The sequence below is a fragment of the Azolla caroliniana genome, unplaced genomic scaffold, assembly GCF_043228905.1.
Source record: "Azolla caroliniana isolate FFs.n. ecotype wild unplaced genomic scaffold, voAzoCaro1.0.p SCAF_5, whole genome shotgun sequence".
In the NCBI taxonomy this organism is placed as follows: domain Eukaryota; kingdom Viridiplantae; phylum Streptophyta; class Polypodiopsida; order Salviniales; family Salviniaceae; genus Azolla; species Azolla caroliniana.
This window is the reverse complement of record NW_028230440.1, coordinates 8,606,572-8,627,533: the sequence shown is the minus strand read 5'-3', so window position 1 is coordinate 8,627,533 and position 20,962 is coordinate 8,606,572.

Genomic DNA, 20,962 nt, shown 5'->3' with positions numbered 1-20,962 from the left:
GCAGGGAATCCATCTCGTCCTGCATGGCACTCAACCACTTGCGGCTATGGGTGTCATCCTTTGCTTCTTCGAAGCTTTCCGGCTCCCCCTCATCGGTCAGCAGCACATGCTCTGCATCCGGCAATCTCCGGGGGGCTCTTCTTTCCCAAAGAGGATATCTTCATCCTCGGTTTTCGGTAACCGGCTCCTGCATCTGTTCTTCATCAGAATCCGATTCGGGGTCTTGTCCGGTTCCAGTTTCAGCTTCCTCTCCTTCTTCTGCCGGTTCGGTATCCTCATCGTAATCGGATGGTTCTTCGAGTGTCAACAGGCTCTTAGCCGGGTAGGTCCGAATCTCATCAAACCGATCCTTACCGGTCGACTCGGAGTTCATTATCTTCTTCTCCAACTCCCAGTCGGCAAGAGTCTTGTCCTCCATGAAGATAATATCTCGACTCCATAAAACCTTCTTGTCGACCGGATCCCACATTCGGTAGCCGAACTCATCATCGCTGTATCTGAGGAATATGTAAGGTTGGGACTTTGGATCCAACTTTGCTCTCCGGTCCTTTTCCACATGCACGTAAGTGAGACACCCGAACACCTTCAGATGCCGGTAAGACACTTCTTTACCGGTCCACACTCTCTACGACGTGTCTCTGTCCAAGGGCACTGAGGGTGATCTGTTTATCACGTACGTCGTTGTCGCCAACGCCTCAACCCAAAACGTCTTGGGTAACTTAGCATGTGCTAGCATACTCCAGACCCTCTCCATTATGGTCAAGTTCATCCTCTCGACAAGCCCATTTAGTTCTGGCGTCTTTGGCATGGTAAACTCGAGCCGGATGCCCTTCGAGCGGCAGTACTCCTCAAATTGCCCCCAGTATTCGCCTCCGTTATTTGCTCAAACCACCTTCAGTTTTTGGCCGATTTCTCTTTCCACTCTTGCATGGAGCTCCTTGAAGATGGATAACACCTGATCCTTCGTCTTCAACGGTGTGGCCCACAACTTCCAGCTGTGGTCATCTATGTGTTATCCGTTCCTTTGGAAAACACCTTTGATGAGCCCATAGGCTATCAGTGTCAAGGGATCGTGTTACGTGGAAGCTTCTTCTACACGGGGAAAAAGAGAGGAGAACAAGGATCGTACATGGGCTACAACCCGTTAAGTATGAACGCAACCCAATTTACAAATACGGGGAGAATACACAGATAGAAGTTTAGAAAAGATGAAACTTATATTCCATGATAAAGCTTACAATGATTACAGTACTCAGCCTCAACCAGAAACCGTACGTATAGAGCTTGCTCCTATGATATTACTTTCGCTCAGAATGATCTAGGTATCCCCCCTGCCGAGGTACGCAGACCTCGGTTTATATACTTTTTCTTCATACATAGCCGAGCCGTCGGCTTACTGTGAGGTTCGAAACTCGACGTTTTCCTAAACTCTACCTTCCTCACCTACTCCTACTTAACGACGAGTTTACATAATATATATTTTTTTCTAGCCTATGGACAACACCTGGCACGCCCGTGGGACAGGACTTTGTCCGTCGGACCCACGGTTCACCATGGATTTGGCAAAACAACACAAATTACAAAAATTGCCCGGTCCTACAAGGGCTTATAGGTTGGTTTTATTCCTCTTCCAATATGCCAAGGATATCCTCGGGGGCATGGGGTTGGTTTGGTTGCTCGACAGGTGGGGTTGGTGATGGAGGTTGTGTTGCCGAGTCGGGGATGGCTGTGCCGATGTGTGTGGCCTCCTTTGTTGGGACCAGTTCAGGCAAGGTCGGGGTTATAGTCTGTGGCCCCGGTGGGATGTGGAGGTCTGTAGAGGCAGGTTCCTCCGGTCGAGCTGCCGTGGTGGTTGACCCGGGTCCTTGCTCGGTGGTGGTGGGACCTCTGTTAATCCCGGTAGCGAGTCGTTCCTCCTCGTATGCTTCGACTTCTAAGCGAAACACCATAAGATCGTCGTTGAATTCCTCTAAAAGTTTCTTGATGGCCGCGACGTTGGAAGCTGTTAAGGCATGATATTCCTCCGTTAAGTCCTCGTCGAGGGTCTGGATGCTGGTGACATCCATCTTGTAAAACCCTCGGCCATCCTTCCGTTGATTCTCGGCATCCGCGCGTAGTATGTGTAGGTCCGCGGCTTGGGCTGACCACTCCTTCTAGACATGGTGAAGCGTTTCTTTGATCTTCGTGGTGAATTGCTGGCGATACTTGTTGATTAGGATCTTGATTTTAGTATCGTCCATGCCGATGCTAGCACGGTGAAATTCCATTGTGTCCCTTGTGGCCTTGGCTTCTTCTTGGCTTTTGCAGGCGAAGAGTGCTAAAGTAGCTTGATTATCTTTTGCTTTTTCGGTGATGAGCACGATGGTCTGCTCATAACGGTTAGTTAGCTGAGCTACAATTTCGTCCATTTCCTGTCGCCAAGCGTCTCGATGCTGTTCTCTGGCAGCAATGTGCTCGGTTTGCAACTGGTGATACGCATCGGAAATTTTTGCTCTTTGCTTTTCCAAGATCCTCCACTTTTGCATATGTTCGTTGGCCATGTCTTGTAAGGCTCTTTGATGACGTCGTAATTCTTGGTTGTCTGCGAAGAGCTCTTGTTCCCGTTGGCTATTCCGCTCGGCTTCTTTGATGAAATGTTCTTTGGCCTCAGTGATAGAGACCTGAAGGGTCATCACCTCTCGTTCTTGTTCTCCAAGCGCGACTGACCTAAAGCAAGCAGTCGCTTGAGGTCCGCTTCGCGGCTCGCAGCTTGTTCCCGTAGTTGGCCAAGAATGTTGTTGTGGTTTTGTTCTGCCAACTCGGCTAGAGCTATCTGGGCCTTAAGCTCCTCCTTGTCGAATACAAGTGTATAATGGACGTATTCACACTATCCCTTTGTATAGCTCAAGTTTGGGCCATTTGTGTAATTAGCATAAATGGTAGTTGCCCTAAGTCGGTCACTATATAAAGTGACCTAGTAACCTTTTTGTAAGGTGGGTTGTATTATTGTTTCTATTGAATGAAAGAGTTCTTTTGTGCCTCCTCTCTCTCTCTCTCTCTGTGCACGATCTTGGAAACTGTCATACGCAGGTACTCAACCCCAATCGAATGCTACTTGATCTTCCGCGACACGGCCTTGTCTCCAACATTTGGTATCAGAGCGAGGTTCCTCAACCCGCTGTCGGCCGTCGTCTCAGCCTGCACAGCATTCGGTTCTTCGCTTCATCACAGCCTGTACAGTATTCGGCCTTTCGCTTCATCCTAGTCGTCATTCGAAGAAACAGAGAAGAAAGTAGGCAAACACAAGCTTGAATCTCGCTGCGTTAGATCATCACTCGGAGTAAGCCGGTCGGCTGTACTCTACTTCCTTGATCGTAACTGCTTGAGGTGGGCTTCCTGCACAACGATGACTTCAAGGACAACCCCAGTTCGTGTTTCATTCGATTGGAGAATAATCGGAAGGACCAGTCGGTTCCATTGCTCTCACCGTTGCAGTCAACCGAAACCGAATCGGCTTGAAGTACTGTCGGATCGTTAAATCTAGGTTCAACTCGACTAAGACAGTTGTCGGTAGTCAATCCGAACCAAATCCCCGACTCTCCGTAATCAACATCACTTGTGTCCAACTTCGGCTAGAACGACTCTGAGTGGGCCAAACCGCTGCACTTCACCAAAGTTCGTAGCCGACTTAGGACAGAGTCATGACATCAACATCCGGCTCGTCAGAAATGAGTCTACGAAAGTTCGATGGATCGAACTTCAACTTCTGGAAGGAGCAAATGCAGGACTATCTCATAGTCAAGGGGCAAATCGATCCCATCGAAAATGAAGCACTTCCAGAAGGATACAAACCAATTGAGTGGCAGAAGCTGGACAGAATCGTCTGCGCCACGATTCGGATGCACCTATCGGAATCGGTATACTTTACGGTGCAATCGTGTACGACAGCATTCGAACTGTGGAAAACACTGTCGGACACCTACGAAAAGAAGGTCGCTGCAACGAAGATGTTTCTGATCCGGCGCCTCTACAACTTGCGGATGAAAGAATCAGACTCGGTTCAAGCACATCTCAATGAGTACGAAAGCATAAGCTCCCAAATCTCATCTCAGGGGACGGCAATCGAGGATGAACTCAGAGCAATGGTACTCATGAGCAGCCTTCCCTCATCATGGGAAACTTTCGTCACAACCGTGTGCAACGCGTCAACCACGGCTGTTAAATACTCCGAAGTCACGAGCGCAATCCTGACCGAAGCAGCTCGGAGAAAGTCTTTCGCCAAAGACTCAACAGACGACGTTTATGTAGTACAAGGTTCGACAGACCGATCGAACATACGAGGAAGAGACTCCTCACGGCAGCCGAACAATCAGCGAAGACGAAGCCAGTCACGGGATAATCGAATCTGCAACTATTGCAAGAAACCCGGACACATCAAAGCCGACTGCCGCGCACTCAAGAACAAGAACGACAAGTCTCAGAAATCAGACAAGAAGAGTGGCCGGCATGAGGAGATCAATTACGTCAGCTTCTCAGCTGATGTGCTACCAAACGACCCGAATATACTATCAATCGAAAATCCAGTCGGATCAGAAGTTCTGCTCACGACTGAAGAATCGAGCACATGGCTCTTAGATTCGGGCGCGTCATTTCACGTGACTCCTCATCGATCCCAATTTCGGCAATATACGATCCGTCACTCCGACTCAGTTCGAATCGGCAACTCGCAACACTGTGACATCATTGGAATCGGCACAGTAGAGCTCAACCTTGCAGGTGGCTCTACACTTGTACTTCACAATGTCCGACATGTACCCGAGCTCTCAAGGCCATTGATCTCAGTCGGACAACTAGATGAAGACGGCATTCGTGCCGGTTTTTCTTCGGGAGGGTGGACACTCCACAGGGGGAACCTCCTGCTTGCTAGAGGACCCAAGATACACTCACTGTATCCGTTACATGTTACGCTAAGAGAGGGTAACCTGTTTTTGGTGGATATTCCTGTGTCATCACTATGGCACAGAAGATTAGGACACCTCAGCAAGGCCGGCATTACGCACCTATCTAGAGCCGGATACATCCCTAAACTCTCCTTCTCGGACCATCAATTCTGCGAACATTGCCAGTATGGCAAACAGGCAGCCGCATCACACCCGACATCAGCACCAAGAGAAACGAGACCTCTCGATTTAGTCCACTCGGACGTCTGTGGCCCAATGCCGCATCAGTCTCTCGGCGGTGCCTCTTACTTCGTCAGTTTTATTGACGATTCGACTCGAAAGGTGTGGGCTTATCCAATTCGCACCAAAGATCGTGTCTTCTCGATCTTCTCCGATTGGCTCGCTATGGTAGAAAATCAAACTGACCGAAAACTGAAATGCTTTCGGACCGACAATGGGGGAGAGTTCAAATCAGAAGAATTCGTCAAATTCTGCCGACAACGCGGCATCCGACGTGAATTTACGGCACCACACAGTCCGGAGCAAAACGGGATTGCAGAACGCATGAATCGGACAATCCAAGAACGGATAGTTTCCATGCTCCAACACTCCGGACTGTCGGATGGCTTCTGGGCAGAGGCTCTACTCACGGCAGTACACATAATCAATATGTCGCCAAGCAGACCTCTAGGACTTCAAATTCCTCAGGATGTATGGATCGGCAGTAAGCCGAATTACGACAAGCTGAGGATTTTCGGATGCGAGGCGTACGCCCTTATTCCGAAAGATGATCGCCGAAAACTTGCACCTCGGTCCAGGAAATGCATTTTCCTTGGATATGGATCAGACGGCGAAATGGGATACCGACTCTGGGACCCCGAACGCAGACAAATCGTTCGAAGTTCGGACGTTGTGTTCAACGAGTCGGCTATGAATCCATCAGTCGAAACACCGATCGAAGTCCGAAGGGTAACATTTTCCGATGTGCCGACCCTTCAAGAAGGCCCCGCTCTTAACACACGGTCAGCTTCACGGGTAGCTGAACCTTCCACTACCGACTCGGACAACTCTGACTCGGCACAACAGAATAATTCGCTTTCGGACCATCCGACCTCGATACCCGATACGACCAGTCCAATCATACCTCGACGATCCGAGAGACTGTCGCAACCTCCGGAGAGGTATTCTCCTGGAATTTTCTTCACCGACGCCGGCGAACCGACGTCTTACGAAGAAGCATCGACATCTGTCGATTCAGCCACCTGGCATCTGGCGATGGAGTCGGAAATGCACTCCATTCGGGCAAACAAGACTTGGGATCTGGTCGAATTACCTAAGAATCGACGTGCTCTTCCTTGCAAGTGGGTTTATCGACTAAAAGAGACGTCTGATTCGACCACCCCAAAGTACAAGGCCAGATTAGTTGCGAAGGGCTTTCGACAAGAATATGGCGTCGACTTCGACGAGATTTTTTCACCAGTGGTGAAGATGACAACCCTTCGTTTTCTACTCGGCGTAGTGGCAGCCGACAACTTGGAGCTGATTCAGCTAGATGTCAAAACAACCTTCCTCCATGGTGATCTTGAAGAGGAAATTTATATGGAGCAGCCAAAAGGCTTCGTGGCAACTGGCCAAGAACATCTAGTCTGCCGACTCAGGAAGAGTCTATACGGCCTCAAACAGGCACCGCGACAATGGTACAAGAAGTTCGACGACTTCATCCAATCGATCGGCTTCTCAAAAAGCGATGAGGACCATTGTCTTTTTACCAACACAGCTCAAGATGGATCACCCATCTTCCTCATCATTTACGTGGACGACATGCTAATTTCTGGACGCCACGCGGGCGAACTTGCCGATCTCATTCGGCAATTGCGGTTGAAGTTTGCCATGAAGGACCTCGGTCCGGCACGACACATACTTGGCATGAAGATTAGTCGGCATCGCGATAAACGACATCTTTTTTTGTCTCAGACCGACTATATCGGACGTGTCTTGGAACGCTTCAACATGCAATCAGCCAAATCTGCTTCAACCTCGCTCCCCATGAATCTTCGGCTCTCTCACCGAGACTGCCCGACATCCGGTCCGGAGGGGGAAGATATGAAGTCGGTACCGTATGCACCGGCAGTCGGCTCCCTTATGTACCTGATGGTCGCGACACGGCCTGATATCTCTCATGCCGTAGGAGTCGTTAGCAGATTTATGCACAATCCTGGCCGATCGCATTGGAACGCAGTCAAGCATGTGTTCAAATATCTGGTTGGCACAAAAGACCACGGCATTCTTTTCGGTCCGAACTCAACCTCAGGCGTAGTCGGTTACACCGACTCGGACTTCGCCGGCTGTATAGACAGTCGGAAATCAACAACTGGATACTGCTTCAAATTCGGCAATGGAGCAATTTCGTGGAAGTCGAAACTTCAGGAGTGCACAACGACCTCAACGACCGAAGCAGAATATGTAGCTGCGTCCGACGCTGCAAAAGAAGCTTTGTGGCTCGGCCGGCTGGCGCACACGTTTCGACAAGTCGACCATGACTCGTGTTATTCTCTTAGCCGGACAAGGCCTAACACAAGGTGTCACGGAGACACTTCACCAAAGGGTGATTACGGCATAGGATTAAGATTCAACGATTACACCGACTTACGTAGGTTACACGATTAGATTGCTTTGGTTAATTACACGCGTAAGATATAACAGTGATTACAGAACGGAAATCAAGACAGAAGTATAAACATCATAATCTCTATTAATTATCCGCTGTCATTACAATAGGGTCCGGGCCTTTAAATAGGTTTCCGGCCCGTAGTACAAAACGGTGCCTCTCGCACCTATTCGGGATCCGTCCGGATCTGGAACGGCATACCGTTTCCAGTCCGTCCGTCCACACTATGCTCATATACAACCATATCTAATTAATTCCTTCACTCCGTATTTTGGACTCCTTGCCGGCCGGTAACACATGGCACGCCCGTGGGACAGTACCTTGTACGTCGAACCCTTCTCGGCCCCTTCATTGTTCACCCAAATTGTCCAAATTACTTTGTTCAAGAATTTCCACTTGTTCTTCCGGTTGTGGTTGTTGCGGCTGTGCTTGCTGCTGCTGCTGTGGTTGCGGTTGGGACTGAGGCTGCTCCGGCTGCTCTGCTTGCTGCTGCTGCTCCATTTGTTTCGCTGACTCCGGCTGCTCCGTTTGCCTCTCTGGCTCCGGCATCTCCGTTTGACTGCTTCCGGTCCGGTCTCCTTCCAGTAACGGTTCCTCATCACTGAGGTTGACCGTAACTGGTTCTCGTTCTTTCTCTCCCCGGATCCGGGACCTCTCGTAGCGTTCAAACTGGATCTGCGCCTCCAGCCTGTCGTCGTCCAGCTGAGCTACAAGTTGCCGGACTTGCTCTAGTTGGTCCTCTGCCAAGGCTTGAAAGTCTTCGGCAAGCTCATCTCTTATGCCGGTGAAGTCTTCGGAAGTCAGCATATAGCAATCCTCTCCCTCCTTCCGCCGGTTCTCTACGTCAGCCCGGAGCAACTGGAGTTCCGCCGCGTTCGTGGCCCACTTGGTCCACCATTTGACGGAGCCGTTGTCAATCAAGCTCTTGGTCTGGTTCAACCAGGCCCGCATGATATCCTGGATGCGACTTGCTCCCATTTGTGCTCTGCTTTCCACCACTTGTCGCTCCTCCTTCAACTGCTTGATGAGATTTGACGTATCCTCCGCCTGCTCTCGGTAGCGCGTCAGCTGCCCTTGATATGTCGTTTGCAGCCTCTGCAGTACCTCCGCCGCTCTTTCTTTTTCCGCCTGCTGTTGCCTGAGGAGCTCTGTCCGAACCTTCTCCGCCTCTTCCAACCGTCTTCTGTTTTCCGCTTGTTCCTTGGCGAATGCGGTTGCGGTCCGATCAACTGCTTGCCGGAGCTCATCCATCCGTTCCTTGTGCTCCGTTTGCAACCGTTTATACTCCCGGTGCAAGTTCTCAAATTCCTCTGTTTTTAGTTTGAGCTTGCCGTTGATCTGGCGATGGTTCCGGTCCTCCCGGTCCTTTACCTGCCGGAGTTCCTCTTTCAGGCGCTCTACTTCTGTTTCGGCGTTCCTCCGGAGTTTCTCCTTCTCTTGCAGCATTTTCTCCTTCTCCTCCTTGAGCCGGTCGTACGCTTGGTGGCCTTTCCGTAAGCTCTCCTCGGCCCGGCGTAGATTCTCAGCAGTCTTTTTGAGTTCTGCCTCCGCTACCGTCTTCAGTTCTCTTTCGCGGCTCCTCAGCGCTTCTTGGGCAGCAAGCTCATCCTTTAAATCCGCAAGCTCTTGGGCTTGTGCCGCATTTTTCTCCGGAACGGTTTCCGTTGCCGGGGTCTGATTGCTATGTACAGGTTGCTCTGACACTTTATTCTGTACATTGCCCGGAGTCACCGGTGCTTGGACTTGTGTTTCCCTTGTGACCCTGTCCAAGTCTTGTTCAAGGCTCCGGATTCTGGACCGGGCCGTCTCTAGATCTACGGTTGTGACGAGCAACCGTTCCTGGTGCGCTCTCTCTTCCGCCTCTATATACTCGACCACTCCGGCGATTTGCTCGCCTACCCACCGTAGCCACATGCTACTGGTGCCTTGTTGCTGTACTGGTCGGGTCGGCTCATTCATTGTGGACTTGTCTGGCCTGAGTGCCTGCATATGCCGTTCTGGTTCTACTCCTTGGCCGCCGTGTGCTCTGTCTGGGCTCGCCGGCTGTTGAGTTCCGGTTCTCGCCGTCTCCGGAGCCGTTGGACTGACTTCTTCTATAGAAGTCGACAAGACCGGTTCCCTACGCACCGGTTCCGGTTCTTCCCTTGTGGTTTGCTCAGGTTGAGTTGGGGGCGTTTCTGCCTCTCGCGGGTACGACCGCTCCCCTCCTGTCTCGGCGGTCCTACTTCTTGACCGTCGTTGGAGGTGCTCTTCTGGCTCCTCCGTTTCCTCCTCCTGTGTCACGGCATGTTTCTGTGCCGTCAAGGGTTCCGGTTCCTTCTGTCCCGGTCTCCGTAAGGTTATTTTGACGGGTCGGACCGGTGACACCTCCTCCGGTTCTGGGACCCGTTTCTTCCCTTTCGTCGCCCTCGACGCCAGCAGCTGCTGACGTTTGGACGCCGGCTTCGAGGTGCTTCCTTCCGATACTCTTGGCCGCTTCTTTGGCTGGACGGTCTCGACCGGCGGCACGAGCAATGTAATCCATTGAGCTACGGCGTGCCACAGCTTCCGGCCCTCCTTGCCGTCCTTCCCTCGTACCATGTTGATTGCCATGCACAACCCGTCTGCAATCAACACCGGCCAGTCCACCTTGACCCCTTCATAGGTGGCTATGATCATCCCTGCCCGATTTTTTGGCATGACAGGGGGTCGGGGGTACACGTGACCGTACTCATGGAGCACTCGAGCTATCTCCCTGAATAGCGGATCTTCGCCGCCCTGCGTCCGATAGCCTTTGCCGGCAACAGAGTACTCACCGAAATATCGGGTGAGTTGCTCCGAGGTTGGGTTATCGATCTGAAAGATTCCTCCCTCCGGAAGGCCTGTTAGCGCGCGGATCGCTTCCTCGGTGATGACCTCTGTGGCGAGCTCCTTGATGACCCGGTCGGCTTCTCTGTGCGGCGGTGCCTCCATGATGGCCAAGAACCCCTCCAGTCCGTTTTGCCTGAACCATTTCCTGGCCGCTTCCGACAGCGTTTGTGGTTCCATGTCTGCTTCAAGGTCAAGGGAAGATGGCGAGGTAGAGTGGTGATGAGAGTGAGAGCGAGAGAGAGAGCGTTCTGAGCGCGGGGGTTCTCTGCGTGCAGGTTCGCGTTTGCTCAGCTTCCACTGTCTTGGTGCTTCTGTGCTTCTTGGCTCGCGAAATGAAAAGGTCTCCATGCGTTCTGCTTCTTCTTTGTGCGTTTTGGCGCCTTTTTCGAGCATGCACACGTCGTGTACCAAATTAGTATTAAGTAGCGTGGCGTCTCTTAAATGCCCACTACGTACCTTTTCGCGCCTTGCTTTCACACCCGTTCATACCTCGATTTTTAATGATTTTTTTTTTTTTTTTTTTTTTTTTTTTTTAATGACGGTGTGTGACCTTACACCTCCGTAGGTCCCTTCGGACCCTGACCGTTTTCCTTACGGGTTGCCGTGTCTTCCTTCGTCTCTACTACGGGTTCCCCGTCGTCTTTTTCTTCCGGATCGATCCGTACCGATCCCGGACAGGTTCCTGGTGTAGTGCCGGTGAGCTGCATAAACGGGTTCTTTGGCATCGGTCCTTTATAGGGCTTTAGTCGAAATCCATTCACCCACTTGCCTAGTACTTCCCCGGCAAGTGTCCCTATCTGATAGGACCCGTTGTATTCCCGTGTCAGCCAATACGGGCCTGTCCATCTGAACCGGAGTTTACCCGGCATCTTGCCCATCCTCGTTTGGAATACTAGCACTGGCTTCCCGATTTTGAACATCTTCTCATTACCTTTCCGGTGACGGTCAACGAACGCTTTCCGTCGTCGTTGCTCCAGTTCCATGTGGAGGATGCTGGCCAGCCGTTGCTCCTCCAGTTCGCATAGTGCTGCTAGCCGTATTTCCTCCGACTTCTTTTCATTCAGCCGTTCCCGTAGTTGGATCCGTAAGCTTGGTACCTGAAACTCGACCGGCATGACCGCTTCTAAGCCGAATGCTAACCGGAACGGCGTTGTCCGGATACTCGTTTTGTATGCCGTTCTGTACGCCCATAGCGCACTATGGAGCTTTGTGTCCCAGTCCGTCCGGTTTTCATTGACAATTTTGCGGAGAATGTTCTGCAGCGTTTTGTTGGTGGACTCTGCTAACCCGTTCGCCTGTGGGTAGTACGGTGTGCTTCTTTTATGGACCACGGCATAGAACGTTGTTAAGCTTTCCACTACCTGACCGAGGAAGTGGCCTCCTTGGTCGCTGATTAATTCAATCGGACATCCATATCGGCACCAAATGTTTTCGTACAGGAATTTTGCTGTGGATGACGCGGTGTTGTCTCTCAGGGCCTTTGCTTCCACCCATTTAGTGCAATAATCCGTTGCCACGATGACATAACGATTACCCGTTCTCATTGCCGGTGGCTTGAACGGTCCGACAAAATCCAACCCCCACTTCTGGAATGGCTCTAGTGGAAGTATCGGTTGGTGTGGCATCCGTGCTTGCTCCGTAGGCTGGCCCATTCGTTGGCATAGGTCACATTCCTTAGCATACATGACGGCGTCTTTTAACGTCGTGGGCCACCATAAGCCGCTCTGCCATACTTTCCTCGCCGTCGCTTCCCCGGCATAGTGTCCTCCGGCAACCCCACAGTGTGCTTCCCGTAAGATTACTTCTTTCTCGTCACTACGGACTGCCCGTCTCCATATTCCATCTGCTCCTTTGTGGTAGAGAGTGTCCCGTAACAGACAGAAATTGCGGCTCTGCACCGCCAGTCGTTTCCTCTCGTCCCGGTTCATTTCCTCCGGTGGCAGGCCCGTGCTTAGGAACTGGTGCATGTTTGTCAGCCATTTATCTTCTGATGCCACCGTATCGTCCGCTGCCATTTCCGGGGTGATACGGAATAACTCCGCGTCCGGGAATTCATCCGCTACTCCGTCGCCTGGTTCTCCGGACTCTAACCGGCTTAGATAGTCTGCTACGGCATGCTGGATACCGGGCCGGTGGAAAATCTCGAATTCGAACTCCTGCAACAGCAAGGTCCAACGGGCCAACTTACCGGTCAGGGACGCCTTGGAAACTAAGTACAGCAGCGCCGAGTGATCCACATGAAAGGAGAACTTCCTTCCCAATAGGTAATGACGAAACTTTGTTACACTGTAGATCATGCCCAGGGCCTCCCGTTCCGTCGTTGAATAGTTCTTCTCCGCTTGGGATAGTTTCCGGCTGGCGTAATATACCGGCCGGTACCATTTAGGCTCCGTAAGTTGCATTAAGGCGCTGCCAATAGCGATGTCGGACGCGTCCACGAATACGTGAAATTCCTTGCTCCAATCCGGAGGTTGCACGACAGGTGCTTGCGACAAAAGTACCTTCAGGGCATTGTATGCCTTATCCTCCGTCTCCGTCCATTGGAACGGTGTCCGATGTACCGCGGTGTGTAATGGTGTCGCCAAGTCCGCCAAGTGACGGAGCATCCGGCTGTGCCACCGGATTTGTCCTAAGAATCGGCTTAGTGCTTTGGCCGTTTTCGGCGCCGGAGCCCCTAGTATGGCGTTTACTTTGTCCGGGTCGACCGCAATGCCCTCCTTACTTACAATGTGTCCTAGCAATATTCCACTTGACACCCCAAAGATGCATTTTGCTGGGTTTAAGCTTAGCCGGTATAACCTGCACTTTTCAAGGCATAACCGTAGGTGCTGCAAATGGTCTTTTCCCCGGCTATAGACTGCAAAATCATCCAGGAAAACTTGCATGAAGGCAGGAATGTATTCGCCGAAGATCTCCATGATGATTCGCTGGAACGTTGCTGGTGCCGTTTTTAGGCCGAACATCATGACTTCGGCCACAAACACCCCCCATTCGGTGACGAACGCTGTCTTTTCCTGGTCGTCCGGGTGCATCCGGATTTGATTGTACCCGCTGAACCCGTCTAAAAAGCTATAAACTTCATGACCGGCGACGGCATCCAGTACTCCGTCCGTGAACGGAAGAGGGAATGCATCCGTAATTGTGGCGGCATTTAGTTTCCTGTAATCAACACACACACGGATTTTACCGTTCTTCTTGGGGACGACGACGATGGGGCTCAGCCACGTCGCTTTCTTTACCGGCCGGATGAAGCCCACTCTTAGGAGTTTGTCGATTTCCTCTTTTACTTTGGCGGCGTAGTTGGGGTTCATTCGGTATCGTCGTTGCGCCACTGGTTTCGCGTCCTTGCCTAAGTGGATCTGATGCTGATATAATTGAGGGTCCAGCCCTCGCATGTCTTCGTATGACCAGGCGAATACGTCGCGAAACTCCGTGAGAAGTTTGATCATCGCCGCTTTATCTTCCGGCTTCATTTCTTTGGCGATGTGTACCGGCTTTGATTCCTCTTTGCTTCCTAGGTTCACTTCGTCGAGCTGGGATGCTTTTACCCGTTGGGAAACGGCCATTTCCCGTTCCAACGCTTCCTGTGCTTGCCGTAATTCCCGAATCGCATCTTTGTCTGGTTCGGCTTCGGTATCGTCCCGCTGCGGCAAGTATGCGGCTACGGCTTCAGCTACGTCAATCTCGAAGAGTGGTACGATCTTCGGATGTTCCTCCAAGTACTGGGCTTCTTCGTCGTCTGCCAATCCTTCAAGCATGTTCACACATTCCGCATACAGCGGTGTGCATTCCTTACCGTTGCTCGTCCGTGGTTGTGTCGGTACCCGGACCTTGGCTTTTCCGCGCCGGAAGGTAATCATATTTTTTCGCCAATTTTGCTTGATGTGTGCTGTTTTCAACCATGGTCTGCCCAGCAGCAGTGGGTACGCGCCTTGCGCCTGTAGCTGCAGCACTACAGCCGAGATGTGAAATGTGTGGCCTCCTATGGTGACTTCCAATTTCCGTATTAAGCCCGTCGGCCGTACAGAGCTCGTATCCGCCATCCGTAGCCAGAACGGACATGGCTCCCATTCATGTATGCCCAAGGCATCACACGTGCGAAGGCTTATTACGTTCACTCCGGAACCTCCATCGATTACTGTGCCGGGAAGTTCGTGCCCTTTGACAATAGCTGTGATCACCGGACTACTAGTGTCCACCACCGTCGGTCCCTCCTCCGGATTCGAGAAAAGGACTGGTGCCGGTGGAGCTATACCGTCTGTCATGACCGTTTTTAGTCCTTCTGTGAATCGCGGCACGAGCTGCAAGAGTCTTCCTAATGGTAACGTGATCTGACATTCTTGTAGTGCTTGCCATGTCTCGTTTTCTGGGTGGCTACCGCCGGCACTCCCTATGATCTTCGCCTTTTGCCGTTCCGCGTCCGCGACGTTTCTTTCATTGGCTTCCTTCACCCATTCCGTCGCCTGTTTTCGTATGGCCTCTTGTGTTTCCCATTCTTTGGCCATGCCTTTCGACCGTGTGGTTACTTGCTGTAAATCCGCCACCACCATATTAACTGCTGGTCGTTTCTCATAGCTCTTTACCGGGCACTGGTTACTGTAGTGGCCTTCTTGCCTGCAGTAGTAGCAGTACTCTTTACGGGTATTGCTGGATTCAGCATTGCTGGTAGCCGGAGTTGGTCCCGTAGCGAGTGGTGCGTTCTGTGCCGGTTGGCTCCTTGAGGTTCCATGTTCCGGGTCCCTAGGGTGACCACCTTTCTTGAAATTACGTTTCTTATTATTCTTATGTTTATTTCGGTAGTCCGGTCGTGGTGGATCGTAAAATCGGCCGTAGTCCTCCTGGTGCCTTCGGTAACCAGGGGAATGGTCTCTGTCGTATTGCTCGTGTCGCCTGTTGGGCTCTCGATAACGGTCCGATCGCTCATACCGGTCGTAGTTATCCCGCCGATTCCCGTACCGGCCATCATTCTCTTGCCTGTCTCCGTACCGGACATCCTGTGCTGGTCGGTACCGGTTCATTTTTTGCCAACGATCTTCATCTTCGTCTTGGCTGCTTCTTGGCTCGATCCGTCGGACGGGTGGTGCTTGTCGGTTTAACAGGTTGTACTCGCACCGGTCCGTTGTATGACTCTTGGATTGACAAATCACACACTGAGTGCGCATGGTGCACTCCACTGCCGAGTGTCCGGCATTCAAGCAGATTGTGCATTGAATTGCCTGCCGGAACCGGAGATCTTCCTCGGTGGGTAACGCCCGTTGCAGTGTTCCCAGCGTAAGCCATGAGCTTGTCTTTTCCATTTCTCTGACCCGGTCAATAACCTGATCGATGGTGCATCCTCGAAAGTCGATCACCGTACACACCGTGCGTAACGGTTCCCGGAGTGCGTTTAAAAATATCGTCCGTAATTCCTCCTCCGGGGGTGCACGGGCAAGCTGGCTATGCATCCGTTGGAAACGGATGACGAATTGGGGAATGCTTTCCCCTGCCTCCTGTCGGATCGTATAAAACAGGCCCACCATTGTCGTCTGGTCGACCTCCTTGTGGAAAAAATGCAAGAATTTTGCTTTTAATTCTGCAAATGTTGTGATGGTCGCCGGGTCCTGCGACCGCCGCCATCGTGTCGCTGGTCCTTCCAACGTGACTCCGAATTCCGCTATCTTCGAGCGTTCTTCTTCCGCCGGTGTCATTCGCTGGGACGTGTGATTTGCTTCCCATGTCTGCTCGAAGTCATCCACATGCGCTTCCGCATCCGGATCATCGCGGTACTTTGAGTATTGGAACGGCATGTCGTCGTCCAGTATTAAGCCGCGGTTTAGTGGCGTTTGTTGATATTTTTTCGGTTCTTTCTCCGGTTCCACTTCCGGTTCTTTTTCCGGCCCCTTTGCCGGCTCTTTCGTTGGTGTTGGTGGCTTTGCTTCTTCCACTTCCGGTGTTGGTGGGTTGACGGCTTCCGTTTGTGGTTCCGGATAGCCCTGGTTGAGCGGTTCCGGTTCTGGAGTCGGCACGTTATCCGACCCGTCGTCTTCCGGGCCGCCGGGGGTATCGTTGCTGCTCCGGTAGTTCGTGTGCACGCTGTATCCCCCTTCGGAATCTGATTCGTAGGCTGAAAAGGCTTCTGCCTCGTTTTCTCCGCTTGCCAGCGCCTCCAGGAGTCGTTCGGTTTCCCGGAGACTACTTAGACTGCTTCCGTCGTCCTGGTCGCGAGTTTGCCGTAACCGGAGAGATTCCTCCGCGACTCTCCGGATCTCGTTGGAGAACGAACGATCCGAGCGAATTTCCTGCGCTGCTTGCTGGAAAGTCTCACGCCGTCTTTGCCGTTCGGCGAGGCGTCGAGCTCGGTCTGTACCCAAGTCGTGCGTTGGTCTAGTCATCCATTACCGTCGTTCGCTGCGAGAAAGCAGGAATCGTGGTCGCCAAAACTGTGTTATTCTCTTAGCCGGACAAGGCCTAACACAAGGTGTCACGGAGACACTTCACCAAAGGGTGATTACGGCATAGGATTAAGATTCAACGATTACACCGACTTACGTAGGTTACACGATTAGATTGCTTTGGTTAATTACACGCGTAAGATATAACAGTGATTACAGAACGGAAATCAAGACAGAAGTATAAACATCATAATCTCTATTAATTATCCGCTGTCATTACAATAGGGTCCGGGCCTTTAAATAGGTTTCCGGCCCGTAGTACAAAACGGTGCCTCTCGCACCTATTCGGGATCCGTCCGGATCTGGAACGGCATACCGTTTCCAGTCCGTCCGTCCACACTATGCTCATATACAACCATATCTAATTAATTCCTTCACTCCGTATTTTGGACTCCTTGCCGACCGGTAACAACTCGGCCCCAGTTGTCTATAGCGACAGTCAAGGTGCTGTTGCCTTGTCGAAAAATCCGGTTCACCACAACGCCTCCAAACATATCGACGTTCGATATCACTTCGTTTGGGACTGCGTCATTTCAGGGAAAATCGGTCTAGAGAAAATATCCACAACCGACAATGTCGCAGATGGAATGACCAAGTGTCTTTCGGCAGACCGCTTTTGGTCCCTTCGGCATCAGATGGGCGTAACGACAAACCAGTCCGGTTAGAGCCGGACACAGCACAGGATGGTTTCGGACAACCGACATCAGTTCCTTAATGATCGGCTTCAACTCTTCCGACCCGACCAGTTCGGTCTTCTGCCTTCGGACCCTGCCGACTCGAACAAAAACTGATATGTCCGAGAACCTAGGTTTATACCTGTAATCCTAGATAACCCATGTATACGCCCATTACGGGGGAGTGTCGAATACAAGTGTATAATGGACGTATTCACACTATCCCTTTGTATAGCTCAAGTTTGGGCCATTTGTGTAATTAGCATAAATGGTAGTTGCCCTAAGTCGGTCACTATATAAAGTGACCTAGTAACCTTTTTGTAAGGTGGGTTGTATTATTGTTTCTATTGAATGAAAGAGTTCTTTTGTGCCTCCTCTCTCTCTCTCTCTCTGTGCACGATCTTGGAAACTGTCATACGCAGGTACTCAACCCCAATCGAATGCTACTTGATCTTCTGCGACACGGCCTTGTCTCCAACACTCCTGGTAGTCCCGAAGGGGAGACCCTGTCTGGGTTGCCGCTTGCTGGATTTGGGGCGAGGGCTCCCTTCCTGTCTGTGTAAATCGTTCCATGACAATTGGTGGTGGTGGCGTTTGCGTGGAGGCATGGCTTGTTTGGGGAGGCGGGCTGATATCTGCCCGTGACGATGGCTCACTTGTCTGTACCAAGTCTATCATTGTGCTGGCATCGACTATGGCTACCCTGGGGTGAGAGGTGTCGTCTTTGTGTGCTTTGGTACTTGTAGCACTCAGGCTCGGGTTCGGAAGAGTGGCTGGTGAGCCAACGTCACTCGGCACAGGGAGGCTGTTCTAGATGTTGCTGCTGGAATGTTACCAGTTTCTCCTCGACGGCTTGCCATAGCTCGGTAGCCCGTTTGGCTTGCTGATGCGCCGTTTTGAAACGTCGGGCGACGTCCTTAGTTGCCCGAGTAGTGTGGTGCAGATTGCGATATGCCTCAACTAAGGCCATGTTCAAATCTGGTAGTTCCATGAGGAGCGATGCATTCTGTGCTTGCTTCTTCCATCCTATCTTCTGTAAGGCTTGATCCTCGTGAGGTTCGATTTCACCCATTAGAGTGTATTGAATCATCTTTGTTTCAGCGTGCTCCTCGGCCATACGAGCGGTGGCAACTACTTGGGTGCGCGCGAGGAAATCCATTAACTCATATGTTGTGCCCAGTCGAAGTAGTGCACTGAACTCGTATGCCTCCGCGGGGAGATCCTTGTAACCGAGGACTTCCTCCTCTAATATCTGCGTGGTTTGTCCATGCTCGATCGTATCGACTTGGAGCCATGACTCCGCTGGTACCATGTTCGTGGAGGTTGTGTTGGCCTCTTTTGATTTCTGATGATGGTTGCCCTTGGTTTCTGTGGTTACCTCTCGAATGATGCAGAGTCTTTTTGGCAGCTGATCCTGTGCATTCGGGGTCGGTGGTATTGGCTCCTCGGCCAGTTTCCTCTTTTGTTGTTGGATTGCCGAGGGCTGCTGGCTTGTGGGCCGTGGGCTCGGTTGTAGATAGGTCATTGATGTCCTTGGTGGTTTCTAGCGATGGTGACATCCTCGGGGATGGGCTCCTCGACCTCGTCCCATTCGACACGAGTCGTTGTTAACGCCCATTGTTTCTGTGTTTTTGGTGGGGGTGGTGCCGAGGCGGAAGTGGGGTTCCGAACGCCTGAGGGAGGTGGAGAAGGCGAGGGGTCTTCCCATTCTTCTTGGGTTATTGCCAAAATCTTCTCTCGTTGTTTCCTTGGTGGTGGTGGAGAGGTCAGGATGCGACGAGGGGAAACCGAAGGAGGTGGGTAGAGAATTGTGAGGAAGTGATTGATCACAGGCAACAAACGCTTATTGGTTTGGAAGGATTCGAGCGCCGCACGGACTCCTTCGCTTGTGATGATTCCCCAATCGATTTTGTTTCTCTTGTATGCACTGATAATGATCGCCGCTTTGTTCTGTGGCATACTTATAGGGTTGGTATGCACGAACGCGTACTCCATCAGGATGCGAGCGATTTCTCCGAATGCCTTGTTGGATCCACCGTAGGTGAAGTAGGCCTTACCAGATATGGAATACGCACCAAAGTATTCCTTCAGGGTCGTGGAAGGGGGAATCTCTACTTCATGATCACTTCCTCGCTTCAAGTCCAAGGCATCACGAATCATATTGTTGTTGATTGTGTCCGGGTGGATTCGGCGTGCGACTGCTTGGGCATTAGGGTGTGCAGGGGCATCGATCACCTTTAAATAACCACCTAATCCTCGTTCCTGAAGCCAGGAGCGCGTTTCCTGTGAAGCTGCAAGAGGCATAATGGACTCGGGGTTCTGCTGTGTGGAAGTGTTAGGAAACAGGTCCCTCCGGATGGGAGGCCTCAGCCGAAACCGGATGTGGTGAACCCGGCTACGGAAAACCCGGTGAGAACCGGATTACGGCAACCCGACTATGGAAGACCTGGTGAGAACCGGATGACGGCAACTCGGCATTGGAAGACCTGGTGAGAACCGGATGACGGCAACCCGACATTGGAAGACCTGGTGAGAACTGGATGTGGAGTACCCGGCAAGCTGCCGAATGATGCAGACCCGGTGAAGAGTGCTCGCCGGATGAAGGGACATATTCGTAAATATGTTTCTGAGAGTCCATTGGGGCTATATTTGTAAATAGCCGAGAAGTCATATTAGTATAAATATGACTTAGGGCAAACTTAGTATAGTTGTTGTTGTCATTCTTGTTGGCGTAAGATTAGAGTGTGCAACTGTGTACGAAGAGAGTGAGAGAGAGGAAGAGGTCATTGCCTCTGTTGTAACCGCCGCCTGTGGTGAAGATAGAAAGCTCGAGGTCGTTGCTTCGGTGCTTTACCATTTGTACATTCTGACATAGTGATAGTTTGCAGTCTGTGGGTTGCCGTGGTTTTTTCCCTAGTTTGGGTTTTTCCAAGTTAACATCCTGTGTTCTCTTCTCTCCATTGTCTCGTGCATTCATTCCCGTTTTTCTGTGTTTTGATTCTAAGCTCGGTTGTGGCCGAGCGTTGTTCATCGGGAGCGTGTAGTTCCTGTCAAAGTGGTATCAGAGCAAATCGACACAGAAAATGGACGAATCGTTGGGAGGCATGTTCAAGCTCACCGGCTCCAACTATTCCGTGTGGAAGTCGAAGATGAGGGACATGCTCGTGGTTAAAGATCTTTGGTTGCGGGTTCAGTTCGGGGACAAGAGACCGGACAAAATCGACGCCACGATATGGGAGGTGATGCACATGAAGACAACGACGTACATACGGTGCTTTATCGACATGACTCTATACAACAACTTCAATGAAGAGAGCAAGGCTCATGAGCTCTGGGAGAAGATCGACATTATGTTTCAGAACAAAAATGCTGTTAACCAGGTCTCGGTATTCCGGAAGCTAGTAAGACTCCGGTACCAAG